Source organism: Triticum aestivum, chromosome 3D (genome assembly GCF_018294505.1).
Source record: "Triticum aestivum cultivar Chinese Spring chromosome 3D, IWGSC CS RefSeq v2.1, whole genome shotgun sequence".
Taxonomy (NCBI): Eukaryota; Viridiplantae; Streptophyta; class Magnoliopsida; order Poales; family Poaceae; genus Triticum; species Triticum aestivum.
The window spans coordinates 49,002,789-49,008,195 of record NC_057802.1 but is presented as its reverse complement, the minus strand read 5'-3'; the positions used below and the strand labels follow the sequence as shown (position 1 = coordinate 49,008,195).

General features: G+C 51.5%; 1 pseudogene; it reads left to right on the top strand.

Annotated features, from left to right (window-relative positions):
• Window positions 1-443: 443 nt before the first annotated feature.
• Window positions 444-5,407, top strand: part of LOC123076131 (uncharacterized) — a 12,624-nt pseudogene continuing 7,660 nt past the window's right edge.

Sequence of the window (5,407 nt, the reverse complement as noted above, 5' to 3'; positions counted from 1 at the left end):
GGGTGGGGCCCCTTCCTCCCCCTTCTCCGATCACTACAATCCACGTTGTCCTTTACGTAACATACGTACTCCGTCCGTTCAAAAATAGATGATTCAACTTTGTACTAACTTTAATACAAAGTTAGTATAAAGTTTGGGTCATCTATTTTAAAACGGAGGGAGTAGCTTTTATTATGTAGATGTAGCATTACGGTTCGTAGGCAAATAAGATAATCCGTGCTACGCGGTACACATTAGACGCATTTTGGTGGTTTTTTGTGACCTGAGTTGAATGACCTACCACCTCCCTCCCGCCGCCGTTCTGATCCAGGTTCGCCGCCGGTAGATCTGTGTCAATTTGCTTAGATTTTGATCCAATTTTGTCCTTATTTCTTTTCAATCTACAACGTCTGACCCACCCAGGAGAGCAGGGTCATACTGAGCAGATCGTCGGAGAGTCGGAGATGAGCGGCGGCGCCAGGCGGTTCGTAAATCTGGGGGTGTATGACTAGCTCAAACGCGTCTATTCGCTGTGGCGCCTGGACCTCTCCAAGATGGAATTTTCTTCACCAATCGGCAGAAGAGACGGCCGCGCATGCGAAGGTGGTGCCAACACTGACGCCCGCCAAGGCCTGGGCGCCCAACAGGAGAAGAAGCTTCAAGGCTGCTTTGGCGGCGGCGCCCAAGATCAAGTCTCCAAAAAGCCAGGTGATCATGAGGCCGCCGGTAGTCTCGTCCTCCCTGCCGACCAATCATGTCATTCATTTCTTCCCCACCGCGTCGGAGAACAAGGTCATCTTGGGGGACCGCGCCAACAACATGTTCCGCTTTGACACGGGCGAGCACTGCCGCTGCATCGATAGCATGCCAAACCTCCACCAGCACAAGGACTCGCCGTTGGCCATCTCCGTCCCTCCGTCGGCCTTGCACCTCCATGACGGCGAAGACGGGGGCGACCTCTACATCATCGATCAGGTCCTACATCCGGACATGGCGGAATCGCGGCCGCAGTTCGAGGCCCTGCTGTGGAGGGGGCGCCGCCCGTCCGCCGCATGTCGCAGGCACTACTAGGAAAAGGGCTATAGATGGAATGGCCATTAATGGCGCACCAGACATGTGGTGCGCCATTGCTATATAGCAATGGTGCACCATGTGCTGGTGTGCCATTAGTGTGAAAGACACAAATGGCGCACCAGACAAATGGTGCGCCATTAGTAACAAATTTTTTTTTTATTTTGCCAGACATACTAATGGCGCACCAGCAACACAGTGCGCCACTAAAATATTTTTTTATTTTTTACTTTTTTGCAAAACTACTAATGGCGCATCGGGTGCAGTGCGCCATTACTAGTTTAAGCTAGTAATGGCGCACTGCTCCCCGTGCGCCATTAGTGTTTTTTTGCAAAACTACTAATGGCGCACCACCTGCAGGTGCGCCATTAGTAACCAGGGTTACTAATGGCGCATTGTGTGGTGGTGCGCCATTAGTAACCTGGGACGAGCTAGATATTTTGGACAGCCACACCTACCCACTCACTTTCCGCACTTCATTCTCTCCTCCCTCCTCCAAGCTTGTCTCGGCTGCCTCCTCCTCCTCACCTCATTTGCACCATAAATTCATCCAAATTACGTGGTTAAAGCCCCTTTTTTAATAGGTAAGTAAGGGGGAAGCTATCTTTGTGTTGTTCTCCCTCCAACAACGTGCACATGCACTTTTTATGTCCTAGCTAGATCTATGTATGTTTGTGGTGTTGCATATGTTTGTGGTGTTGCATATATGTTTGTGTTTGCAGGTACCGGTATTTGAAATGCGATAGTTGCCAATATTTTGCCGGAATGTTGATTCATTTCCGTTTCGGCGAGAATTTTGGCACTATGCATTCTTTTTGGTCCTATTTTTAGGAAAAGTCATGCCAAATTTTTTCTTGGTTCTAAAATATTGTTTTGCTCTACCCCGCAGGTGACCATGGTCCGCACGATGACCGAAGGCATCGTGAATAGGTTTTTGAGCTCTGCGAAGGCCGAGATGCTTGAAAAGAACGAGACGGAGATAAGATGTACGTGTCGAAGATGCAAGCTGAAGAGCCTTATTGCGGACCCGGATTCCGGGCAGGTGCGGGACCACCTGCTCTTGCGTGGTTTCATGGATGGCTATCGGTGGCAAGGTGATGAAGATGACTATGAAGTCGTCCATGGGGGTCGGGCAAGAAATGAGGATGGGCAGCAAGACAACCACCGCGGCTCGGGCGGGCGAGAAGACGAAGAATCTCCAGGACATGATCACGACGGTGATGCTGTACACAGTCATCATGTAGAAGATGCCGGACATGATGATGAGGAAGATGCGGGAGCAGACGAAGGGCATGATCATGAAGATGAAGATGCCGGCGGAGCAGACGACGATGGACCATCGATGGGCTGGGTGCAGGACCCTCATATTCAAGAGCTGCTTCTCAAGCAGACGGATAACGCAAGAGCTGCCGCCCGAGAGAAAGCCAAGCTGGATCAACTGGAGATAGACGCGGTTACTCCATTGTATGAAGGATGCAGGCCCGAGGATACCCGCCTGAAAGTAACGCTCATGGTCTGAAGATGAAGGTAAAGCACAAAATGACCGACGCATGCTTTGACGAGAACATGTCATTCTGGCACGAACGTCTTCCCAAGGGGAACAAGTGCCCGACCAGTTTCGAGGAGGCGAAGAAAATCGTGTGTCCTCTGGATTTACCGCACGTGAAATACCATGTGTGCATGAACAATTGCATCATTTATCGGGACGAGCACACGGAGTCTACCATATGTCCGGTGTGCGGCGTCACTCGATACAAGAAGAGGAAGAAAGCTTCTCGAAAAGTGGTGTGGTACTTTCCGATCACTCCTCGTCTGCAGCGGTATTTCGTGGACCCTAAGGTAGCAAAGCTCCTGCGTTGGCATGCGGATAGGGAGGAGAAGAAGCGAGAAGATGACGCAAATGATCCGGAGATAAATAAAAAAGACAAGATGCTGAGTCACCCTAAGGATGGGAGCCAGTGGCAAGCGTTGAACTTCGAACACCCAGAATTTAATGATCCAAGGAACATCGTGCTGGGCGCGAGCACCGATGGAGTCAATCCGTTTGGCAGCTAGAGAAGCACACATAGCACCTGGCCTGTGTTTGTGTGGATGTACAACCTTCCCCCCTGGTTGTGCATGAAGAGGAAGTACATTCACATGAGTATGCTAATTGAAGGGCCGAAACAACCAGGGAACGACATCAATCTGTATCTGGGGCTGCTGGAAGAGGAGCTAGACACGCTGTGGAAAACACCAGCCAATACGTGGGACGCCGCAGAGAAAGAATATTTCCCTATGAGAGCCGCACTGCTCACGACGGTGCACGACTATCTCGGTTTCGGATATCTCGCGGGGGAGGTGGTCCACGGATTTTCTGGATGTGTCAGGTGCATGGATGACACAACGTATCGCCAGCTAGATAGAGATCCCGGGTCTTCGAAAACCGTGTTCATGGGACATCGAAGGTGGCTTCGCGACGATGACCCGTGGAGGAAACGCAAGGATCTGTTCGATGGTGAAACCGAACCCCGAAGACGCCCGCGTACGAGGAGCGGCGAGGAAATAGACGAGCTGTTGAAAAATTGGAAAGATTGCCCACTGCCGGGAAAGAAGCAAAAGGCGCCAGAGCCGGGAAAGAAGCGAAAGGCGCCAGAGCCACTGTTGAAGGTATGGAAAACGAGGTATGTTTTCTGGGACTTGCCGTACTGGAAGATCCACCGTGGAGCAAACCTAGTCGCGCTACAACACATAGACGTGGTCGATCCTTGGGTGGTAGAGCACAAAACGTTTATTGAGAAGACGTACAATGACCGAGGCCAACAGAGGACAGACGGAGATATAATCAAAGAGCACAACTCATGTTTCACGCGTTGGTTCAAGCAGAAGCTTCTGTCGTACCCTTTACATGAGGATTCTTCCGCGGAAGAACAACTCATATTCGCCTTGTCACAGGGCGCCGAGCACAACCTGATGACGTATGAGGCGTACGATATCAACAGCTACACATTCTACACCGAGGACAAGGACATGAAGAGCGATGGTTATCAGAACTCCGGAGTAACGATGGAATCCTACACCGGTAACGACAAGGATAGATACTACGGAAGGATCGAGGAGATCTGGGAGCTGAGCTACACTGGAGAGAAGGTCCCGATGTTCCGTGTCAGATGAGCCAAGAGCGTCATAAAAGAAGACCGGTATTTCACCACCATGGTTATACCCGAAGCCAAATCCAAGACCGCAGGCGCGAACGTCACCGCGAAAAATGAGCCATGGGTACTGGCTTCTCAAGTGGACCAATGCTTCTTCATTACCGACCCATCAAAGCCCAGTCGTGTTGTCGTGAGGAGAGGCAAAAGGAAGATCATCGGAATGGATGGAGTCGCCAATGAGCAAGACTTCGACAAGTACGGCGACCCGAAGATGGAACATGACGACGACGATGAAGTATTAGCATACACCACAAGAAGAAGCAGGACCACCCTACCTAAAGGACGTCCGTTCAAGAGAAGAACTCCATTTACGAAAAATAAGGGCAAGAAGATTGTGAACAGATAGCTAGCTAAGATCGATTGTATTTAAATTGTAGCCTTCATTTCTCGATTGTATTTCATGGGCACTTTTTAAACTCATGAATGTTTTTAAATTTCATGGACACTCGATTGTAGCCGACCCCCCGCACCCTTCCCCGCTCCACCGGCCGCCGCCGCCGACCCCCGGCCCGCACCCTCCCCCACTCCACCGTCGCCGACGACCCACCGCACCCTCCCCCGCTCCACCGGCCGTCGCCGACGACCCCCCACACCCTCTCCCCCGCACCCTCCCCGGCCCGCTCCACCGTCACAAATGAATGCAACTAAATTTGCAAAAAAAAGCATAAAAAATTATTACTGTTATGATTTAAACAAGTTTGAACATATTTAAACACAAATAAATATCAAACAGCATTTTAAATGCATAAAAATAAAAATTGGGGAGCCTGGGAATCGAACCCAGGACCTCCTAATGTGTGTGCTGCGTGCTGACCAGTCAGGCTAGTGGGCGTGTTCTGATGGAGATAGGGTTAGGTGGGATATAACCTGACCAGTCGGGCTAATAAGTAAAACCAAATTCTAATGGCGCACCAGGGGAGGTGCGCCATTAGAGTTGACGTACTTATGGCGCACCAGGGGGAGGTGCGCCATTAGAATAGACATACTTGTTCCCCTCGCACTGTCGCCTCCCTCGATCCCTCCCCTCGCTCGCCAGATCCCCCACTCCTCGACCCCAACCGTACGCCGCCGCCCCCTTGCTCCGCCCCCTCCGTCCGCCGCGCCTGCACGCCGTCCGCCGCTGTGCTCTTGCGCTGCCTCAACGCCGCCGCCCCGACCCCCGC